Source organism: Oncorhynchus gorbuscha, unplaced genomic scaffold (assembly GCF_021184085.1).
Source record: "Oncorhynchus gorbuscha isolate QuinsamMale2020 ecotype Even-year unplaced genomic scaffold, OgorEven_v1.0 Un_scaffold_4458, whole genome shotgun sequence".
NCBI lineage: Eukaryota > Metazoa > Chordata > Actinopteri > Salmoniformes > Salmonidae > Oncorhynchus > Oncorhynchus gorbuscha.
The window spans coordinates 10,972-34,644 of NW_025748469.1; the positions used below are offsets into that span (position 1 = coordinate 10,972).

Below are 23,673 nucleotides of genomic sequence, written 5' to 3' on the forward strand. Positions count from 1 at the left end.
GCTAGGTCCATATTCACATTTCATGTTACTTTCCTTTCATACTGTAGTGAAGAAGGTCTCATTTTAGTTTGGTAAACTCATAACTAGAATAATAACAATTGATTAAAACCAAAGATATTCAAATTTAATGGTCTGAAGATTTCCACTGCGAAATTTTTGATAATGGTCCAATCACACTCTTCATCTTAACTGTTGCATTAACATCATGGATCAAACCTGTTCCATCTGCCTGTGGATTGAGAATATCGGAGGTGGACACAGTGTAGTTAGTTAGTTGTTGGTGGTGATGTTCTCAACCCTACCACTGACTCATAATAAGAACGTTAATTGCTAATATAAATGCATTAGGACATTTTAAACACATAATGTTCTGCATTTATCACAGGCCCTTCCCTGCTTTTGAGTTATAATCAAACCAATTTTGACTCAAAAAGGTACTGAAAGCATTTGTATGCTAAGTACATGCAGATTTCTGTTATTTGGCTGGCCATGAGTGCTGTTGAAACTTAACATTCCATTAACTGTTGCATTGCATGATGGTAGTCTAAAAAAATACATGCATTTTTCTGTTATTTGGTTTATGAGTGCTTTACTTACATTCCATTTGTTGTTTTGCATGATGGTTTTCTAAAATACATGCAGTAGGATGCTAGGTTCTTATTTCCACTATTTCTGTGTTCTTTCCATTTCTACTTTGGTAACTGAAGGTGTTTATTAGTTTGAAACCAAAGATTAGAATATCAATGTTCAATGACAACCAAAATGTCCAGATGGTCTAACTCTTTTTACTGCATTTGGTTGATAATGGCAGATCAGATTTACATCCAGTAACTGTCTGCATTAACATCATGGATCAAACAGATTGCTGCAGGGTTTGGACATTAAAGATCGGAGGCGCCATCTTGGGGCTACCTTAAACTGTGGTGATGTTGGGTCACTACCAGTTGTATAATAATTTAATTTCCCAAATAAGATTCTTTAACATTTTAAAGACATAACTCATTTCTTACAGGCAAGCCAATTCTGATTGGTCAATAGACCAATTATTGAAAAAATGATTAAATTGGGCTGCTCATTTACTTAAACTAGTGACTTCAGTGAACTTAAGGCTGGCCATTTGTGCTGTTAAACATATAATATACATATAAATATATGCTTGTTTTTGTTCATTTAATATTTATTATTTTTAATTATTATTTAATTAAACATAATTAGTCTTTGCTTTTATTTTTTTGTTTTCTCACTTTTTACATAAACTGCACAGTGACTCATTTACTTTTCCTCCACAATTTCTGGTTCTTCAGTACCATTTACTTTAAACTGTTTATCGGGGTATGTGTTAAACTCAAAGATTTGGTTGACAATGTTTTGCTTAAAATGTCACAGATTTAACTAAACTGCAATTTATAGTGTAAAGGCAGATCAGATTTACTGAAACTGCTGAGTCTGCTAGAATTATAAACTGCATATTCATTTTGGTTAAATTGTTTGGACATTAAAGATGCGATACTCATTTACTTAAACTGCACTCATTTACTTAAACTGCATACTCATTTACTTAAACTGCGTACTCATTTACTTAAACTGCGTACTCATTTACTTAAACTGCATACTCATTTACTTAAACTGCATACTCATTTACTTAAACCGCGTACTCATTTACATAAACTGCATACTCATTTACTTAAACTGCATACTCATTTACTTAAACTGCGTACTCATTTACTTAAACTGCGTACTCATTTACATAAACTGCATACTCATTTACTTAAACTGCATACTCATTTACTTAAACTGCGTACTCATTTACATAAACTGCATACTCATTTACTTAAACTGCATACTCATTTACTTAAACTGCGTACTCATTTACATAAACTGCATACTCATTTACTTAAACTGCGTACTCATTTACTTAAACTGCGTACTCATTTACTTAAACTGCATACTCATTTACTTAAACTGCGTACTCATTTACATAAACTGCATACTCATTTACTTAAACCATGTACTCATTTACTTAAACTGCGTACTCATTTACTTAAACTGCATACTCATTTACTTAAACTGCATACTCATTTACTTAAACCGCGTACTCATTTACTTAAACTGCGTACTCATTTACTTAAACTGCGTACTCTTTTACTTAAACTGCGTACTCATTTACTTAAACTGCATACTCATTTACTTAAACTGCGTACTCATTTACTTAAACTGCGTACTCATTTACTTAAACTGCGTACTCATTCACTTAAACTGTGTACTCATTTAAACTGCATACTCATTTACTTAAACTGCGTACTCATTTACTTAAACTGCGTACTCATTTACTTAAACTGCATACTCATTTACTTAAACTGCGTACTCATTTACTTAAACCGCGTACTCATTTACTTAAACCGCATACTCATTTACTTAAACTGCGTACTCATTTACTTAAACTCATTTACTTAAACTGCGTACTCATTTACTTAAACTGCATACTCATTTACTTAAACTGCGTACTCATTTACTTAAACTGCGTACTCATTTACTTAAACTGCGTACTCATTCACTTAAAATGTGTACTCATTTAAACTGCATACTCATTTACTTAAACTGCGTACTCATTTACTTAAACTGCGTACTCATTTACTTAAACCGCATACTCATTTACTTAAACTGCGTACTCATTTACTTAAACCGCGTACTCATTCACTTAAACTGCGTACTCATTTACTTAAACTGCGTACTCATTTACTTAAACTGCGTACTCATTTACTTAAACCGCATACTCATTTACTTAAACTGCGTACTCATTTACTTAAACCGCGTACTCATTTACTTAAACCGCATACTCATTTACTTAAACTGCGTACTCATTTACTTAAACCGCGTACTCATTTACTTAAACCGCATACTCATTTACTTAAACTGCGTACTCATTTACTTAAACTGCGTACTCATTTACTTAAACTGCGTACTCATTTACTTAAACTGCGTACTCATTTACTTAAACTGCGTACTCATTTCGGCGTTTGATCTAGTACAATTCATTGGTCTTTTCTGACTCACGTGTTAGACGACAGCTGATAATCAGATAAATTGACCTGCTGTACTATTTTCTAAACTTCACATACTAGAAAACTTTATTTTTTCACATACTATAGTACGCTAGTATGGGTATTGGGAGATGGTCCATGACTTATTTCCATATGTTCCATGTTTTCCACCTGTAGGTTTTCCTCATTGACCTGGTGGTGTTTGATTGTAAATGTCCATGTTTTCCACCTGTAGGTTTTCCTCATTGACCTGGTGGTGTTTGATTGTAAATGTCCATGTTTTCCACCTGTAGGTTTTCCTCATTGACCTGGTGGTGATTGATTGTAAATGTCCATGTTTTCCACCTGTAGGTTCTCCTCATCGGCCTGGTGGTGTTTGATTGATTGATTGTAACTTTCCATGTTTTCCACCTGTAGGTTCTCCTCATCGGCCTGGTGGTGTTTGATTGATTGATTGTAACTTTCCATGTTTTCCACCTGTAGGTTCTCCTCATTGACCTGGTGGTGTTTGATTGATTGATTGTAACTTTCCATGTTTTCCACCTGTAGGTTCTCCTCATTGACCTGGTGGTGATTGATTGTAAATGTCCATGTTTTCCACCTGTAGGTTTTCCTCATTGACCTGGTGGTGTTTGATTGTAAATGTCCATGTTTTCCACCTGTAGGTTTTCCTCATTGACCTGGTGGTGATTGATTGTAAATGTCCATGTTTTCCACCTGTAGGTTTTCCTCATTGACCTGGTGGTGATTGATTGTAAATGTCCATGTTTTCCACCTGTAGGTTTTCCTCATTGACCTGGTGGTGATTGATTGTAAATGTCCATGTTTTCCACCTGTAGGTTTTCCTCATTGACCTGGTGGTGATTGATTGTAAATGTCCATGTTTTCCACCTGTAGGTTTTCCTCATTGACCTGGTGGTGATTGATTGTAAATGTCCATGTTTTCCACCTGTAGGTTCTCCTCATTGACCTGGTGGTGTTTGATTGATTGATTGTAACTTTCCATGTTTTCCACCTGTAGGTTCTCCTCATTGACCTGTTGGTGTTTGATTGATTGATTGTAACTTTCCATGTTTTCCACCTGTAGGTTTTCCTCATTGCCTGGTGGTGTTTGATTGTAAATGTCCATGTTTTCCACCTGTAGGTTCTCCTCATTGACCTGGTGGTGTTTGATTGATTGATTGTAACTTTCCATGTTTTCCACCTGTAGGTTCTCCTCATTGACCTGGTGGTGTTTGATTGATTGATTGTAACTTTCCATGTTTTCCACCTGTAGGTTTTCCTCATCGGCCTGTTGGTGTCATGTTGTAAGGGGAAGAAATCAGTGATCGAAGGAGAGGTGGAGGCAGATGACTCTGACATGAGTGAAGACGAATATGTCCACTGACAAGACCACAGCCTGCCGGACCTGGGTTCAAATACTATTTGAAATGTTTTAAATACTTTTGAGCATTTGCTTTAGCCTGCCTGGGAGTGTCGGGTGGGCGGGGTTTGCATGTTCTGGACTTTTCTATGGGTTCACCTGCAAAAGGCAAGCTTAATCAAATACAATTGAAGTATTTTAAATCATTTTAAACAGTGTGCCCTAATGAATATGGCCCAGGTCTGCTACCTGCACGGACCAGGAGACATTTGAACCGGATTGGTTTCTGTTACAGCTGGTTTGCTATAACATAAGAATATGACATTTGGATTGTTCATACAAGGCAGTAAAACTTTAATTTGAACTGTTGTTTTCTGGTTTCTGCCTGAGATTGGTTAATATTCCACAACGTTGTGTTGATACTGATGTATTATAACAGGAGAGGGTGATGGTGAGGTTGCTTTTTACTATTAGGGCAACTTTTTTTTTTTTGTTCAGTCAAGTGTCTTTGTTCAAAGCAGTATGTAAACCCTGAATGCATCCCAAATGGCACCCTATTTCAAATATAGTGCACTTCTTTTGACCAAAGCCCTATTGGACCCCGGTCACAAGTAGTGCACTATATAGGATATAGTGTTCCATTTGAGATGCAACCCTCTTTGTGTTACTACGGGTATGTGCCTGTTGTTTCAAATGTGATCTCCACCAATTCCATGTTTTATGTTTCCAAAAAGAAAGATTTAGTGTTGCAAAATTCTGGTATATTTTCCAAAATGAGAGGATTCTGAATTCCCTGCTTATTACCCTCACTATTCTGGGAATCTTCAAATGGGGACGAAAAAGACAGAAAAACTAGGTGAAAGTTCCTAACATTTTCCAACCCTAAGAAAGATCCCTGGTTGAGAACCAAACGGTGGTACTGGATGTTTTGGATCCTGAAAAGACAAGATGTTGTCGGGGAAACAATAGTCCAGGATTACTTTGTTTCTTATTTATTTGAACTCAGCACATTTTTGTTGTCATGTACATTTCTGTAATATATGGCTGGATAAATGTTTATTTTAGCCTTTAACAGATGTATTATTTTTAAGATTACTAACTTAGCACATTCAGCATGTTAACTTACATCAACAAATATAGACATGTATTTGAGACCATATTGATAATGCACATTGCTGAGTTAAAATATATATTCTGTTATCCCTGATTTTGGTGGTGTTTGGTTGGCCTTAGCTTGACTAACTGTTATTGCGTTAATGAATTGATTTGCTGTAAAGTTATCTGAACATGAACCGAGCATAATATCACTTGACTACTGATCACGATATCAATTTACTTTATGAATTTGGAATAAAATATGAATTCTGAATTGATTATTGCTGTATTTACGTTGTTAATCTATACATTTCTAACGTTAATTCAGGGATTGCTTTGGACCTTGAACTTGGGGTTGGCGTAGCCATTTGTTTTTCAAGGACGAGACATTAGTGATATTTATAGTGTCCTCTTTAAGACTGTTGATAATAAAGAGGTTGGACCATCTTATTTAGTGTGCCATGCACTTTTCATCACTGCACTAGATAACAGTGCATCCATTGAATCTGTCACAGTGGTCATTATTAGCCTACAAGATGGCATGTAGCTGGCTTCAGTACAGTATATATAGAAAAGTGATAACTCATCGCAGGCTTTATTATTTATTTACCTTCTAGTCATCACCACGGTGACGCTTAATCAATGGCTTCTAGTACTAATGCCAGGACACTGGGCTACATACTATAGATAAAAAGACTGGTGTTAAGATGTTAACTCTCCACTATCTCCCTACACAGTGGTGATCCCTGGAGCTACATACTATAGATAAAAAGACTGGTGTTAAGATGTTAACTCTCCACTATCTCCATACACAGTGGTGATCCCTGGGGCTACATACTATAGATAAAAAGACTGGTGTTAAGATGTTAACTCTCCACTATCTCCCTACACAGTGGTGATCCCTGGGGCTACATACTATAGATAAAAAGACTGGTGTTAAGATGTTAACTCTCCACTATCTTCATACACAGTGGTGATCCCTGGAGCTACATACTATAGATAAAAAGACTGGTGTTAAGATGTTAACTCTCCACTATCTCCCTACACAGTGGTGATCCCTGGAGCTACATACTATAGATAAAAAGACTGGTGTTAAGATGTTAACTCTCCACTATCTCCCTACACAGTGGTGATCCCTGGAGCTACATACTATAGATAAAAAGACTGGTGTTAAGATGTTAACTCTCCACTATCTCCTACACAGTGGTGATCCCTGGGGCTACATACTATAGATAAAAAGACTGGTGTTAAGATGTTAACTCTCCACTATCTCTACACAGTGGTGATCCCTGGAGCTACATACTATAGATAAAAAGACTGGTGTTAAGATGTTAACTCTCCACTATCTCCCTACACAGTGGTGATCCCTGGAGCTACATACTATAGATAAAAAGACTGGTGTTAAGATGTTAACTCTCCACTATCTTCATACACAGTGGTGATCCCTGGGGCTACATACTATAGATAAAAAGACTGGTGTTAAGATGTTAACTCTCCACTATCTTCATACACAGTGGTGATCCCTGGGGCTACATACTATAGATAAAAAAGACTGGTGTTAAGATGTTAACTCTCCACTATCTTCATACACAGTGGTGATCCCTGGAGCTACATACTATAGATAAAAAGACTGGTGTTAAGATGTTAACTCTCCACTATCTCCCTACACAGTGGTGATCCCTGGAGCTACATACTATAGATAAAAAGACTGGTGTTAAGATGTTAACTCTCCACTCTCCCCTGTACACTGATACACCCTCTTCATTCTCTGAAGCAGCTCAATTATCTGATGGTTGGTTGGTTGGTTGGATGGTTGGTTGGTCCATGAATGCACTGCAATGTGACATGAATCACATCTGTTCCAGGTGGGAACATGATACACACACAACAGATGGAAAGGACCTGGAGAAGAAATAACAAACACTATGGATGTGTTTACACAAGCAGCCCAATTCTGATCTTTTGCCCGTTTTTTGGGCTAAACATCGGATTGATTATTCAAAAGATCAGACTTGGGCTTTCTGTGTTAACATAGCCTATGTAGAACTCTCTAGCTTTACCTAACATCACCCTTGGAGGAAATGACAACTGTCCCTACAGTAATAACTCTTCTTTTATGGTCATCCTTTGTTATTGTGTGGTTTTGTTGAGTTATGGAACAATGAGCCGATTCCTTCCACAGGCTTTCTTTGATAGGTTTTTCATAAGACACTGAAGGTCATCTTTCATTTCAGATGGGGGGTCAAAGGTGAGACAGAAATACTGACAAGGGAAAATAATACAAGGCTCAAATCAAATCACAGTTTATTGGTTCATACACATATATTTTCAGATGTTGTTTATTGCAGGTTCAAATGTTTATATTTCTAACTCCAACAGTGCAGTAAAACTAACAATACAAAACAATACACACATACAAATGTACAGTCACGTTTCTGTTTCAGAACACACTTAGGAAGTGACTTAATTTGTCAATATTCTGCACAGGTCACGTTTGTTTATTCCTGTTTGTCCAGTTTTCTATTCTATTGTTGTGGTCCTTTGGGATGGATAGAGACTGAAGAATAACTGTCTCACTATGAGAGACACTCACGTCCTTCTACAACAGACATCCTGACCAGAGGGACCTTTAGGCTATGCTCATAAATGTTTTCTTCGTGGTTTTTACAGACCCCAGAGCTTGCAGTACTCACAAGCAGGCTGGCTGAGATCACTACACTTAAAAATAGGTCCATTTGTGTTGTTCCTTTGAGAGATCAGCATGGGGTTAGTGGTTCCCCCAGTTAAATCAACTCAACAACTTTGACATGTTGCCTTTCACTGCATAACATCCTCATTGTTTGATGAAGGGATGAATGGAAGGATTACTAGTATTCCAGACAGTAATGGACTCTAACTTCCCTGAGCTGAAAAAAATACTTATTACATGTACTGTGGATAGATGAACAGCTAATCCTTCACAACGTTGCTGGAGGCCTATTGGTTTCACGTTAGCTTACATTACATTGTCTATCTTGGCTTTTTGGGTCAGCTTTTTCCCCATCTTTCAATAGCCAATAGTGTTCTAAGGCTCTTGTATATCACATGAAACGAGACATAAAGCTACAAGCCTTACGGTGTTGACGTCTGAGTCTTTCACAACGCGTTGTACATTTATAGGTTGCCATGGTACATTCTCAATTGCTCTGACAAGATGCACCCTACACGGTATCTAAACGTCTTCCAGTTTTATCATTATTTTGGAAGTTTTCTTCACCTACCAGAAAGAGTACAATGTTAGTGATGTCTTGTTGGGAGATGTATGGTACATTATATATATTATACTGTGTTAGGGATGTCTTGTTGGGAGATGTATGGTACATGATATATATTATACTGTGTTAGGGATGTCTTGTTGAGGGATGTATGGTACATGATATATATTATACTGTGTTAGGGATGTCTTGTTGGGAGATGTATGGTACATGATATATATTATACTGTGTTAGGGATGTCTTGTTGGGAGATGTATGGTACATGATATATATTATACTGTGTTAGGGATGTCTTGTTGGGAGATGTATGGTACATGATATATATTATACTGTGTTAGGGATGTCTTGTTGAGGGATGTATGGTACATGATATATATTATACTGTGTTAGGGATGTCTTGTTGGGAGATGTATGGTACATGATATATATTATACTGTGTTAGGGATGTCTTGTTGAGGGATGTATGGTACATGATATATATTATACTGTGTTAGGGATGTCTTGTTGAGGGATGTATGGTACATGATATATATTATACTGTGTTAGGGATGTCTTGTTGGGAGATGTATGGTACATGATATATATTATACTGTGTTAGGGATGATATATATTATCTTGTTGGGAGATGTATGGTACATGATATATATTATACTGTGTTAGGGATGTCTTGTTGGGAGATGTATGGTACATGATATATATTATACTGTGTTAGTGATGTTTTGTTGGGAAATGTATGGTACATGATGTACAGTTGAAGTGGGAAGTTTACATACGCTTAGATTGGAGTCATTAAAACTCGTTTTTCAACCACTCCACAAATTTCTTGTTAATAAACTATAGTTTTGGCACGTCGGTTAGGACATCTACTTTGTGCATGACACAAGTCATTTTTCCAACAATTGTTTACAGACAGATTATATCACTTATAATTCACTGTATCACCACGGGACAACGCAGCCGTCATACCGCCCAGGAAAGAGACACTTTTTGTCTCCTGGAGATTAACGTACTTTGGAGCGAAAAGTGCAAATCAATCCCAGAACAACAGCAAAGGACTTTGTGAAGATGCTGGAGGAAACATGTACAAAAGTATCTATATCCACAGTAAAGCGAGTAAAACAAGTCCTATATCGACATAACCTGAAAGGCCGCTCAGCAAGGAAGAAGCCACTGCTCCAAAACTGCCATAAAAAGACCAGACTATGGCTTGCAACTGCACATGGGGACAAAGATCGTACTTTTTGGAGAAATGTCCTCTGGTCTAAATAAAACTGTTTGGCCATAATGACCACCATTATGTTTGGAGGGAGAAGGCGAGGCTTGAAGCAAAGAACACCATCCCAACCGTGAAGCAGGGGTGGCAGCATCATGTTGTGGGGGTGCTTTGCTGCAGGAGGGACTGGTGCACTTCACAAAATAGATTGCATCATGAGGGAGGAAATGTATGTGAATACAGTGCCTTGCGAAAGTATTCGGCCCCCTTGAACTTTGCGACCTTTTGCCACATTTCAGGCTTCAAACATAAAGATATAAAACTGTATTTTTGTGAAGAATCAACAACAAGTAGGACACAATCCTGAAGTGGAACGACATTTATTGGATATTTCAAACTTTTTAACATTTCAAAAACTGAAAAATTGGGCGTGCAAAATTATTCAGCCCCTTAAGTTAATACTTTGTAGCGCCACCTTTTGCTGTGATTACAGCTGTAAGTCGCTTGGGGTATGTCTCTATCAGTTTTGCACATCGAGAGACTGAATTTTTTTCCCATTCATCCTTGCAAAACAGCTCGAGCTCAGTGAGGTTGGATGGAGAGCATTTGTGAACAGCAGTTTTCAGTTCTTTCCACAGATTCTCGATTGGATTCAGGTCTGGACTTTGACTTGGCCATTCTAACACCTGGATATGTTTATTTTTGAACCATTCCATTGTAGATTTTGCTTTATGTTTTGGATCATTGTCTTGTTGGAAGACAAATCTCCGTCCCAGTCTCAGGTCTTTTGCAGACTCCATCAGGTTTTCTTCCAGAATGGTCCTGTATTTGGCTCCATCCATCGTCCCATCAATTTTAACCATCTTCCCTGTCCCTGCTGAAGAAAAGCAGGCCCAAACCATGATGCTGCCACCACCATGTTTGACAGTGGGGATGGTATGTTCAGGGTGATGAGCTGTGTTGCTTTTACGCCAAACATAACGTTTTGCATTGTTGCCAAAAAGTTCAATTTTTGGTTTCATCTGACCAGAGCACCTTCTTCCACATGTTTGGTGTGTCTCCCAGGTGGCTTGTGGCAAACTTTAAACAACACTTTTCATGGATATCTTTAAGAAATGGCTTTCTTCTTGCCACTCTTCCATAAAGGCCAGATTTGTGCAATATACGACTGATTGTTGTCCTATGGACAGAGTGTCCCACCTCAGCTGTAGATCTCTGCAGTTCATCCAGAGTGATCATGGGCCTCTTGGCTGCATCTCTGATCAGTCTTCTCCTTGTATGAGCTGAAAGTTTAGAGGGACGGCCAGGTCTTGGTAGATTTGCAATGGTCTGATACTCCTTCCATTTCAATATTATCGCTTGCACAGTGCTCCTTGGGATGTTTAAAGCTTGGGAAATCTTTTTGTATCCAAATCCGGCTTTAAACTTCTTCACAAAAGTATCTCGGACCTGCCTGGTGTGTTCCTTGTTCTTCATGATGCTCTCTGCGCTTTTAACGGACCTCTGAGACTATCACAGTGTAGGTGCATTTATACGGAGACTTGATTACACACAGGTGGATTGTATTTATCGTCATTAGTCATTTAGGTCAACATTGGATCATTCAGAGATCCTCACTGAACTTCTGGAGAGAGTTTGCTGCACTGAAAGTAAAGGGATTTTGATTTGTTAAAAAGTTTGAAATATCCAATAAATGTCGTTCCACTTCATGATTGTGTCCCACTTGTTGTTGATTCTTCACAAAAAAATACAGTTTTATATCTTTATGTTTGAAGCCTGAAATGTGGCAAAAGGTCGCAAAGTTCAAGGGGGCCGAATACTTTCGCAAGGCACTGTATATTGAAGCAACATCTCAAGACATCAGTCAGGAAGTTAAAGCTTGGTTGCAAATGGACAATGACCCCAAGCATACTTCCAAAGTTGTGGCAAAATGACTTAAAGACAACAAAGTCAAGGTATTGGAGTAGCCATCACAAAGCCCTTACCTCAATCCCATGGAAAATTTGTGGGCAGAACTGAAAAAGCGTGTACAAGCAAGGAGGCCTACAAACCTGACTCAGTTACACAAGCTCTGTCAGGAGGAATGGGCCAAAATTCCCCCAACTTATTGTGGGAAGCTTGTTGAAGGCTGGTCCCAGAATATCTTGCACTGACTCTGGACTCCACCCACTCACTCACACCTACTCCACCCACTCACATACACTGACACCTCAACAAGCATTACACACACACTACATCCATCCACACACACACAACATGCATACTGACACACACACACACACACACACACACACACACACACACACACACACACACACACACACACACACACACACACACACACACACACACACACACACACACACACACACACACACACACACACACATACACTGCTGCTACTGCCCCACATACGCTGCTTCTGCAGCTCAGTCTATTATCTATCCTGTTGCCTAGTCACTTTACCCCTACGTATAAGTACATAATTACCTCGTACCCCTGCACATCGACTCTGTACTGCTTATCTATCCTGTTGCCTAGTCACTTTACCCCTAGGTATAAGTACATAATTACCTCGTACCCCTGCACATCGACTCTGTACTGCTTATCTATCCTGTTGCCTAGTCACTTTACCCCTACGTATAAGTACATCATTACCTCGTACCCCTGCACATCGACTCCGTACTGCTTATCTATCCTGTTGCCTAGTCACTTTACCCCTACGTATAAGTACATCATTACCTCGTACCCCTGCACATAGACTCTGTACTGCTTATCTATCCTGTTGCCTAGTCACTTTACCCCTACGTATAAGTACATCATTACCTCGTACCCCTGCACATCGACTCCGTACTGCTTATCTATCCTGTTGCCTAGTCACTTTACCCCTACGTATAAGTACATCATTACCTCGTACATCATTACCTCGTACCCCTGCACATTGACTCTGTACTGCTACTCCCTATATGTTGTCTAGTCACTTTACCCCTACGTATAAGTACATCATTACCTCGTACCCCTGCACATCGACTCTGTACTGCTTATCTGTCCTGTTGCCTAGTCACTTTACCCCTACGTATAAGTACATAATTACCTCGTACCCCTGCACATCGACTCTGTACTGCTTATCTATCCTGTTGCCTAGTCACTTTACCCCTACGTATAAGTACATCTTTACCTCGTACCCCTGCACATCGACTCTGTACTGCTACTCCCTATATGTTGCCATTTTATTTACTCATTATTCTTATTCATTGTGTTTTCTTTCCTCATTTCACTATTATTCACTATTTCTATTTAAAATATATATTTTGTATCTTTATCTTTAACTCTGCATTGTTGGGAAGGGACTCGTAAGTGAGCACTGTTAGTCTACCTGTTGTTTACAAAACATGTGACAAATATAAATTGATTTCATTTGATCTGTTAGTGCTATCTTTCCCAATACTCCTACAGACAGCACTAACAGATCTGGTACCAGGCCATAGTGGACTACTGAGACGCCTACAGACAGCACTAACAGATCTGGCACCAGGCCATAGTGGACTACAGTAGGGTCCCTCCACTGAGACCCCTACAGACAGCACTAACAGATCTGGTACCAGGCCATAGTGGACTACAGTAGGGTCCCTCCACTGAGACCCCTACAGACAGCACTAACAGATCTGGCACCAGGCCATAGTGGACTACAGTAGGGTCCCTCCACTGAGACCCCTACAGACAGCACTAACAGATCTGGAGCCAGGCCATAGTGGACTATAGTAGGGTCCCTCCACTGAGACGCCTACAGACAGCACTAACAGATCTGGCACCAGGCCATAGTGGACTACAGTACGGTCCCTCCACTGAGACGCCTACAGACAGCACTAACAGATCTGGCACCAGGCCATAGTGGACTACAGTACGGTCCCTCCACTGAGACCCCTACAGACAGCACTAACAGATCTGGCACCAGGCCATAGTGGACTACAGTAGGGTCCCTCCACTGAGACGCCTGCTGTCTGATGACAGACTTCTAGTTCACACTACGTTTCGACTGTGTTACTTTAGCCTTCAGCAGGCCTCTGGAGAGTTGAACACTGGCAACGAGAGGGGAAATCAGGCAAGGCAGGGCAGGAGCAGTGTGGTTATGTTGATGCTGTGTTTTACAGCCCCTGGTTAACCTCTCTGCCCTCTAAAACCGCTGGGACCTGACACAGTCTACCATAGTCATTTCCCCAATGAAGACTATTTGGCCCTGTCAACAAGCCTGTCAACATGCCATAGCTACATTTTCCCAGAGCTAGATAGTTGTACATACTGTATACTGAAGTCAATATGGATGTAGTACACAGGCCTGTATGTTTCAGTATGCACGCTAGCATACCACTTACAATGCTAGTCCAATACATCGATAACTAATCACAATGCTAGCAACAATACATTGATAACTAATATATATATATATATATATATATATATATATATATATATATGCCATTTAGCAGACTTTTATCCAAAGCGACTTACAGTCATGTGTGCATACATTCTACGTATGGGTGGTCCCGGGAATCGAACCCACTACCCTGGCGTTACAAGCGCCATGCTCTACCAACTGAGCTACAGAAGGACCACAATGCTAGTCCAATACATAAATAACTAATCACAATGCTAGCAACAATACATGGATAACTAATCACAATGCTAGTCCAATACATCGATAACTAATCACAATGCTAGTCCAATACATCGATAACTAATCACAATGCTAGTCCAATACATCGATAACTAATCACAATGCTAGTCCAATACATAGATAACTGATCACAATGCTAGTCCAATACATCGATAACTAATCACAATGCTAGTCCAATACATTGATAACTAATCACAATGCTAGTCCAATACATAGATAACTAATCACAATGCTAGTCCAATACATCGATAACTAATCACAATGCTAGTCCAATACATCGATAACTAATCACAATGCTAGTCCAATACATCGATAACTAATCACAATGCTAGTCCAATACATCGATAACTAATCACAATGCTAGTCCAATACATCGGTAACTAATCACAATGCTAGTCCAATACATCGATAACTAATCACAATGCTAGTCCAATACATAGATAACTAATCACAATGCTAGTCCAATACATCGATAACTAATCACAATGCTAGTCCAATACATCGATAACTAATCACAATGCTAGTCCAATACATCGATAACGAATCACAATGCTAGTCCAATACATCGATAACTAATCACAATGCTAGCCCAATACATAGATAACTAATCACAATGCTAGTCCAATACATCGATAACTAATCACAATGCTAGTCCAATACATCGATAACTAATCACAATGCTAGTCCAATACATAGATAACTGATCACAATGCTAGTCCAATACATCGGTAACTAATCACAATGCTAGTCCAATACATCGATAACTAATCACAATGCTAGTCCAATACATCGATAACTAATCACAATGCTAGTCCAATACATCGATAACTAATCACAATGCTAGTCCAATACATAGATAACTAATCACAATGCTAGCCCAATACATAGATAACTAATACTTGACTTTTTATTATTTTCCTTACTTGCTCTGACCTTACTAGCTGATAGCTACTTTACTGAGGAAAAGTGTACTTACTATGACCATTAAATGTGGTTGTCCCACCTAGCTATCTTAAGATGAATTTTGACTCGCTCTGGATAAGAGCCTCTGCTAAATGACTAAACTGTTAAACTTTAAATTGTAATAGCCTTGATTCATTCTATGTGGTATGCTAGTGTGGGGCCTACAATAGTTGGTTGCTAAGCTCCCTGCAATTTTAGGAGACTCATTTTAGATATATCTGTTAGAACAAGTTTGGTGAGAAGTGAGAACAACGTTTAAGTGCCTGAAGTCTGCCTACTCTCTCAGGCACATTGCCAATTCAGAAATACCACACAATGCCACGGTGTTGTATTCATTTCCCTCTCCTTATCTAAGAAGACATTAGTTCTTCAGTAGGTCAGATCAAAAGGAAGACGAATCCATTGAATCGTTGATGCGGGACTAAATCAGCAAGATATCCAATCTGGATTTAAATACTATTCAATATCTTTCGAATACTTTGAGCATTTGTTTTAGCCTGCCTTGAGTGCCAGATGGGTGGAGATTACACTTTTGCGACTATTCTATTGGTTCTGTGTTGCTGTGAGCCAGTGTTTACTTGCTGGTCAACACAACGACCCCAGTCGGGGGCTTTCTACTCAGACTGCATTAGAAGGTGGAGGATGAGGACTTTTACACACACAAATCAATAGAAACAGACATTTGAATAAATGATCAATAGCGTGTCTGAAGAGATGGACATCATTTTAACACAATTATGAGATGGAAGAATGTCACTATCAGTTTGTTCAGATGCAGAGAGAGCAGCCTACTTGGAGGACATGGGCTTGTTATTATCACTGACCAACGTGTCTCAATTCAACCTCTTTGCCTTGAAAGGGATTTGAATAATCTTCCTGGTAACATCATTATCGTTCGGCTGCAGAAAGGTCACCCACCAAGCTTCCTGCAGTGGCTACTGTTACCTTTCACTAGAAAGGTTAGCAATTGAATGTGTTTCTTTGAATCTCCCCTTGAAATAAGTTGTAAGCTACTAGTGGTCTGGAATTTACTGAAGACCGCTTTTCTATAGTCAGGTAGAAGAGTGAGAGAGGAAGTGATCTATGAACGGTGTAGGTTTGGAAAGGGTTTGAGCCTTGTTCTATAGAGAACACCCACAAAGAGTACATCTACTGGGATCAACGGGGGGCATCCGCCAATCAAGCTCAATCAAACATAGATCAAGTGTTTGAATTGATTGGAAATAGTATTTGAACCCAGGTCTGCAACATACTGCTTGGAGTGAGAGTTGGCCTAATGGTTGCCATGGTGACAGTGATAATTGCTAGAGAGATGGAGGTCACAAAAATAGAAAACCACATCCCTATACACAGCTTTCTCTCTCTGCCGTTCCTGTGTGTGTCTCTCTCTCTCTCTCTCTTTCTCACTCTCTCTCTCTCTCTCTCTCTTTCTCTCTCTCTCTCTCACTCTCTCGCTTTCTCACCTCTCTCTCTATCTCTCACTCTCTCTTTCTCTCCCCCCTCTCTCTCTCTCTCTCTCTCTCTCTCTCTCTCTCTCTCTCTCTCTCTCACACACACGCACTCTCCCTCTCTCTCTTTCTCACTCTCTCTCTTTCTCTCTCTCACTCTCTCTCTTTCTCTCTCTCTCTCTCTCTCTCCCCTCTCTCTCTCTCTCTCACTCTCTCTTCCCTCTCTCTCTCTCTCTCTCACTCTCTCTTTCTCACTCTCTCTCTTTTCTCTCTCTCTCTCTCTCTTCCCTCTCTCTCTCTCACTCTCTCGCTTTCTCACTCCCTCTCTCTCTCTCACTCTCTCTTTCTCTCTCCCCCTCTCTCTCTCTCTCTCTCTCTCTCTCTCTCTCTCTCACACACACACACACTCTCTCCCTCTCTCTTTCTCACTCTCTCTCTCTTTCTCTCTCTCTCACTCTCTTCTCTCTTCTCTCTCTCTCTCTCTCTCTCTCTCTCTCTCTCTCTCTCACTCTCTCTTCCTCTCTCTCTCTCTCTCTCACTCTCTTTCTCACTCTCTCTCTTTCTCTCTCTCTCTCTCTCCCCTCTCTCTCTCTCTCTCTCTCTCACTCTCTCTTTCTCACTCTCTCTGTCCATGTCAGGAGTGAACATCTACCCCTGGCTGGGCTATTTAAAAGGACACACAGAAAGTTCTTACAGAAATGTCTGTGTCATTCAATATGGGCATTGTACTAGTTCATGATGTGATTCTATATTTTTGAAACTCATAAACTAAACTTAAACATGAATGAAGTGCATACCATAGATATAAAACCTGTTCATTCTGTCTTAATGGTACATACAGTACTAACTAGGCTATTCTGTTCCATATTAAACACTTCTTCAGGATTGGTGGGTCCCCTGCGGGACGGTTGAGCTAACGTAGGCTAATGCGATTAGCATAAGGTTGTAAGTAACATTAACATTTCTCAGGACATAGACATATCATATTCTTGTTAATCTAACTGTCCAATTTACAGGAGCTATTACAGTGAAAGAATGCCATGCTGTTATTTGAGGAGAGTGCAGTTTTGAACATGAAAAGTTATTAATAAACAAATTAGGCACATTTGGGCAGTCTTTATACCAAATTTGAAACGTAAAAGCAATAGTTCATTGGATCAGTCTAAAACTTTGCACAAACACTGCTCCCATCTAGTGGCCAAAATATAAATTGCACCTGGACTGGAATAATACATTATGGCCTTTCACTTGCATTTCAAAGATGATGGTACAAAAAAATACAAAAACAGTTTTATAATAATATTCTAATCTTTGGTGACTTTAATATTCACATGGAAAAGTCCACAGACCCACTCCAAAAGGCTTTTGGAGCCATCATCGACTCAGTGGGTTTTGTCCAACATGTCTCTGGACCCACTCACTCTCACAGTCATACGCTGGACCTAGTTTTGTCCCATGGAATAAATGTTGTGGATCTTAATGTTTTTCCTCATAATCCTGGACTATCAGACCACCATTTTATTACGTTTGCAATTGCAACAAATAATCTGCTCAGACCCCAACCAAGGAACATCAAAAGTCGTGCTATAAATTCACAGACAACACAAAGATTCCTTGATGCCCTCCCAGACTCCCTCTGCCTACCCAAGGACGCCAGAGGACAAAAATCCGTTAACCACCTAACTGAGGATCTCAATTTAACCTTGCGCAATACCCTAGATGCAGTTGCACCCCTAAAAACTAAAAAAATGTCTCATAAGAAACTAGCTCCATGGTACACAGAAAATACCCGAGCTCTGAAGCAAGCTTCCAGAAAATTGGAACGGAAATGGCGCCACACCAAACTGGAAGTCTTCCGACTAGCTTGGAAGGATGGTACCGTGCAGTACCGAAGAGCCCTTACTGCTGCTCGATCGTCCTATTTTTCTAACTTAATTGAGGAAAATAAGAACAATCCGAAATTCCTTTTTGATACTGTGGCAAAGCTAACTAAAAAGCAGCATTCCCCAAGAGAGGATGACTTGCACTTTAGCAGTGATAAATTCATGAACTTCTTTGAGGAAAAGATTATGATTATTAGAAAGCAAATTACGGACTCCTCTTTAAACCTGCGTATTCCTCCAAACCTCAGTTGTCCTGAGTCTGCACAACTCTGCCAGGACCTAGGATCAAGAGAGACGCTCAAGTGTTTTAGTACTATATCTCTTGACACAATGATGAAAATAATCATGGCCTCTAAACCTTCAAGCTGTATACTGGACCCTATTCCAACTAAACTACTGAAAGAGCTGCTTCCTGTGCTTGGCCCTCCTATGTTGAACATAATAAACGGCTCTCTATCCACTGGATGTGTACCAAACTCACTAAAAGTGGCAGTAATAAAGCCTCTCTTGAAAAAGCCAAACCTTGACCCAGAAAATATAAAAAACTATCGGCCTATATCAAATCTTCCATTCCTCTCAAAGATTTTAGAGAAGGCTGTTGCGCAGCAACTCACTGCCTTCCTGAAGACAAACAATGTATACGAAATGCTTCAGTCTGGTTTTAGACCCCATCATAGCACTGAGACGGCACTTGTGAAGGTGGTAAATGACATTTTGATGGCATCGGACCGAGGCTCTGCATCTGTCCTCGTGCTCCTAGACCTTAGTGCTGCTTTTGATACCATCGATCACCACATTCTTTTGGAGAGATTGGAAACCCAAATTGGTCTACACGGACATGTTCTGGCCTGGTTTAGGTCTTATCTGTCGGAAAGATATCAGTTTGTCGCTGTGAATGGTTTGTCCTCTGACAAATCAACTGTACATTTCGGTGTTCCTCAAGGTTCTGTTTTAGGACCACTATTGTTTTCACTATATATTTTACCTCTTGGGGATGTTATTCGAAAACATAATGTAAACTTTCACTGCTATGCGGATGACACACAGCTGTACATTTCAATGAAACACGGTGAAGCACCAAAATTGCCCTCGCTAGAAGCATGTGTTTCAGACATAAGGAAGTGGATGGCTGCAAACTTTCTACTATTAAACTCGGACAAAACAGAGATGCTTGTTCTAGGTCCCAAGAAACAAAGAGATCTTCTGTTGAATCTGACAATTAATCTTAATGGTTGTACAGTCGTCTCAAATAAAACTGTGAAGGACCTCGGCGTTACTCTGGACCCTGATCTCTCTTTTGAAGAACATATCAAGACCATTTCGAGGACAGCTTTTTTCCATCTACGTAACATTGCAAAAATCAGAAACTTTCTGTCCAAAAATGATGCAGAAAAATTAATCCATGCTTTTGTCACTTCTAGGTTAGACTACTGCAATGCTCTATTTTCCGGCTACCCGGATAAAGCACTAAATAAACTTCAGTTAGTGCTAAATACGGCTGCTAGAATCCTGACTAGAACCAAAAAATTTGATCATATTACTCCAGTGCTAGCCTCTACACTGGCTTCCTGTCAAAGCAAGGGCTGATTTCAAGGTTTTACTGCTAACCTACAAAGCATTACATGGGCTTGCTCCTACCTACCTCTCTGATTTGGTCCTGCCGTACATACCTATACGTACGCTACGGTCACAAGACGCAGGCCTCCTAATTGTCCCTAGAATTTCTAAGCAAACAGCTGGAGGCAGGGCTTTCTCCTATAGAGCTCCATTTTTATGGAACGGTCTGCCTACCCATGTCAGAGACGCAAACTCGGTCTCAACCTTTAAGTCTTTACTGAAGACTCATCTCTTCAGTGGGTCATATGATTGAGTGTAGTCTGGCCCAGGAGTGGGAAGGTGAACGGAAAGGCTCTGGAGCAACGAACCGCCCTTGCTGTCTCTGCCTGGCCGGTTCCCCTTTTTCCACTGGGATTCTCTGCCTCTAACCCTGTTACGGGGCTGAGTCACTGGCTTGCTGGGGCTCTCTCGTGCCGTCCCTGGGGGGTGCGTCACCTGGGTGGGTTGATTCACTGTTGTGGTCGGCCTGTCTGGGTTTCCCCCCTTTGGGTTGTACCGTGTCGGAGATCTTTGTGGGCTATACTCGGCCTTGTCTCAGGATGGTAAGTTGGTGGTTGTAGATTTCCCTCTAGTGGTGTGGGGGCTGTGCTTTGGCAAAGTGGGTGGGGTTATATCCTTCCTGTTTGGCCCTGTCCGGGGGTGTCCTCGGATGGGGCCACAGTGTCTCCTGACCCCTCCTGTCTCAGCCTCCAGTATTTATGCTGCAGTAGTTTATGTGTCGGGGGGCTAGGGTCAGTTTGTTTATCTGGAGTACTTCTCCTGTCCTATTCGGTGTCCTGTGTAAATCTAAGTGTGCGTTCTCTAATTCTCTCCTTCTCTCCTTCTTTCTCTCTCTCGGAGGACCTGAGCCCTAGAACCATGCCCCAGGACTACCTGACATGATGACTCCTTGCTGTCCCCAGTCCACCTGGCCATGCTGCTGCTCCAGTTTCAACTGGCCTGGGCCCTAGGACCATGTCCCAGGACTACCTGACATGAGGACTCCTTGCTGTCCCCAGTCCACCTGGCCATGCTCCTGCTCCAGTTTCAACTGTTCTGCCTTGCTATTATTCAACCATGCTGGTCATTTATGAACATTTGAACATCTTGGCCACGTTCTGTTATAATCTCCACCGGCACAGCCAGAAGAGGACTGGCCACCCCACATATGCTCTCTAATTCTCTCTTTCTTTCTCTCTCTCGGAGGACCTGAGCCCTAGGACCGTGCCCCAGGACTACCTGACATGATGGCTCCTTGCTGTCCCCAGTCCACCTGACTGTGCTGCTGCTCCAGTTTCAACTGTTCTGCCTTATTATTATTTGACCATGCTGGTCATTTATGAACATTTGAACATCTTGGTCATTTTCTGTTATAATCTCTACCCGGCACAGCCAGAAGAGGACTGGCCACCCCACATAGCCCGGTTCCTCTCTAGGTTTCTTCCTAGGTTTTGGCCTTTCTAGGGAGTTTTTCCTAGCCACCGTGCTTTTACACCTGCATTGTTTGCTGTTTGGGGTTTTAGGCTGGGTTTCTGTACAGCACTTTGAGATATCAGCTGATGTACGAAGGGCTATATAAATAAATTTGATTTGATTTGATTTGATTTGATTTTCTTTGTATTATCTTTCACCAGATCTAATGTGTTATATTCTCCTACATTCATTTCACATTTCCACAAACTTCAAAGTGTTTACTTTCAAATGATACCAAGAAAATGCATATCCTTGCTTCAGCGCCTGAGCAACAGGCAGTTAGATTTGGGTATGTCATTTTAGATGAAAATTTAAAGAAAGGGGCCAATCCTTAAGCAAGATACACTGCTTTGCTGCAGGCTGCTTTCCAAGGTCTTTAATACACTGAAGCACTGACTGGTCTGAATAACCCCAGTCAAAGGCTCTGATGTCTCATAACACAACACTGAAACACTGGTCTGATGTAAATGTAAAATGTAATGAATAACCCCAGTCAAAGGCTCTGATGTCTCAAGACACAACACTGAAACACTGGTCTGAATAACCCCAGTCAAAGGCTCTGATGTCTCATAACACAACACTGAAACACTGGTCTGAATAACCTCAGTTAAAGGTACTTTTTCTTCCCACTGTAGCTCCACATTGATCTGGTACTGGTACTCCCTGTATATAGCTCCACATTGATCTGGTACTGGTACTCCCTGTTTATAGCTCCACATTGATCTGGTACTGGTACTCCCTGTATATAGCTCCACATTGATCTGGTACTCCCTGTATATAGCTCCACATTGATCTGGTACTCCCTGTATATAGCTCCACATTGATCTGGTACTGGTACTCCCTGTATATAGCTCCACAGTGACCTGGTACTGGTACTCCCTGTATATAGCTCCACAGTGATCTGGTACTGGTACTCCCTGTATATAGCTCCACATTGATCTGGTACTGGTACTCCCTGTATATAGCTCCACATTGATCTGGTACTGGTACTCCCTGTATATAGCTCCACAGTGATCTGGTACTGGTACTCCCTGTATATAGCTCCACATTGATCTGGTACTGGTACTCCCTGTATATAGCTCCACATTGATCTGGTACTCCCTGTTTATAGCTCCACATTGATCTGGTACTGGTACTCCCTGTTTATAGCTCCACATTGATCTGGTACTCCCTGTTTATAGCTCCACATTGATCTGGTACTGGTACTCCCTGTTTATAGCTCCACATTGATCTGGTACTGGTACTTCCTGTTTATAGCTCCACATTGATCTGGTACTGGTATTCCCTGTATATAGCTCCACAGTGATCTGGTACTCCCTGTATATAGCTCCACATTGATCTGGTACTGGTACTCCCTGTTTATAGCTCCACATTGATCTGGTACTGGTACTCCCTGTTTATAGCTCCACATTGATCTGGTACTGGTACTCCCAGTTTATAGCTCCACATTGATCTGGTACTGGTACTCCCTGTTTATAGCTCCACATTGATCTGGTACTGGTACTCCCTGTATATAGCTCCACATTGATCTGGTACTGGTACTCCCTGTTTATAGCTCCACATTGATCTGGTACTGGTACTCCCTGTTTATAGCTCCACATTGATCTGGTACTCCCTGTTTATTTATAGCTCCACATTGATCTGGTACTGGTACTCCCTGTTTATAGCT

General features: G+C 40.6%; 1 long non-coding RNA gene across 1 annotated transcript; it reads left to right on the top strand.

Annotated features, from left to right (window-relative positions):
- Positions 1-2,905: 2,905 nt before the first annotated feature.
- Positions 2,906-5,777, top strand: LOC124028580. Its single transcript, XR_006837611.1, has 2 exons — positions 2,906-3,590; positions 4,318-5,777. It is a non-coding gene; the product is annotated as an uncharacterized LOC124028580 (long non-coding RNA).
- Positions 5,778-23,673: the final 17,896 nt, after the last annotated feature.